A 1943-nucleotide genomic window follows, 5' to 3' on the forward strand; every position below is an offset into this window, starting at 1 on the left:
TGGGTTATGTTACTTCTATTTTAATTTCTGTATTTCCCATGTGTTTTCTGTTAGTTTGTTTCATATTAGAAGAGTAAAGCCCGTTAACATTTAGTGAGTTATCCGTTTTCATCATGAGATGGCCAGTATGATGATGTGGAATTTTTAAACAAGGTATAAATGTTTGGCATGTGCTTTGGTTCATGGTGACTTCACAAGAGCCAGTGTTGAAACTGATTCCATGTCTAAGCGAAGAAATCTTCCTACATATTGATTTGTCCTGGTGGAGATTAAGAGGGAAATTGGTTCCAGTCAAGGTGTGGTTATTGTGGGTATTATAAAATTTTGGAGCACTTGTAGGGCTGTGGCTCAAATATTCCATGGCTATTCCAAGGTGCAATTATGTGGAAGAATCTATTTCAGTGAGCACACCTTTGACTACAGCACCAGAAGTGTTCTTTCAGACAAAGTTGTAACCCAATTAAGGGCAGAAATGGTTCACATTCCATTATTTGTGAAATTACCTGCTGTTTGCTCAAATTATTTTTGCTACACGTTTTATTTGTATTTCAATGTTTTAGACAACCTAAGAACTGATGTAAAAGTAAAGGTGTAGTAAAAATGAACTGCTTGGTATTGACAATTCATGTATATTCAGCAAAGCCATAAACAAAGAAACCCTATGTTTAGGAAATGAAAAGACTTGGAAAAAATTATGTTAAGTTATTATATTAAAAATTATATTAAGCCCAAAGAAACTTAGGTCCCATCGTTTCCCTTATTTGCAATAACTAGTATATGTCTGAGTCAAGCAGAAAAGGTCAGATAAGTTGATGTTAGGGAAATGAACCCTAAGATATGTATTCAAATGTTTTTTTTTTCTTTCAGATGATTGTTTCTAACACATTTAAAAGATCATTTCTTTGTTGCTTTGTATGTCCCTACCCCATAGTATATCCCCTGCTTTCACTGTATTTGAGGTTGGTATAATTTGTGGAGGGGAAGGGAAAAAAATTGTTTAAATAGGGATACAGGTGGATCCATTGCAACAATGAGCGGTTATGTGGAAGATGTTATGTGGAAAAATGAACTTTACAACTTTGGTGGGAGGGAGCAGGATTGGGTTGGGGGGCTGGGAGGAGGATGGGAAGGAATAGGAAGGGGAAACAAAAGAGGAGGCTACAATGCTTGATAAGAAATGTACTCATTATCTTGCCCGTGTAATTGAACCCCTCTGTACAGTATTTTCACAATAAAAAAACTCTATGTATTTAACTTGTTTTTAGATTCTTTTTCCTTCTGTGATTTTTTTCTTTTTTGCTATGTGCCTCAAACACATGTGTTGCAAAATAAAAAAAACTAGTTAACAGGGAAATAAGATGATGGCCTGCTTTGTTTAATGTCTTTTGAAATTTTCATGAACAATCCAAGCATAATTGTAAAGAACACATGTATTAAGTTCATTTGAGTGGAATAAAACATTTTTGAATGGACTTTTCAACTACTTTCTCTATTATTTTTCATGTAAATCATTTTTTTGAGTTTGAATCTCCTCTAAGAAAATTGTACATTATTAGAAAATTGTTCCTTAGTCACTTTTGGCAGGTAATAGGCTTTTACCGAGTTAAATTGCAAAGTTTATCATAACAACAAAAATACTAATGTAACCACCAAACACCTCCCATATTCCGCATTCTCTCCTCATCTCAAAAACAAAAGTGTTTTTTTTCTCCTTTGAGGAGTGGAAAATCTGCCCATATGACATTGGATAGCATTAACTGTAAATTCTATGCTTCCTAATCAGTTTTGGTTTTTCAGAATTTCTTGGTTTTAGGTAATGTTCTCTATTTTGTCTCAATCTGCTCGAAAAAGTATTATTTCACTTAAGAAATTCTTCATGGAAATTGAAGTCAATAAAGCTTGAACATTCCTTTAAAAGATGTTAGTGAAACATGTTGATCCCT

This window comes from Dipodomys merriami, unplaced genomic scaffold (genome assembly GCF_024711535.1).
Source record: "Dipodomys merriami isolate MVZ:Mamm:240054 unplaced genomic scaffold, mDipMer1.0.p SCAF_593, whole genome shotgun sequence".
Classification (NCBI taxonomy): domain Eukaryota; kingdom Metazoa; phylum Chordata; class Mammalia; order Rodentia; family Heteromyidae; genus Dipodomys; species Dipodomys merriami.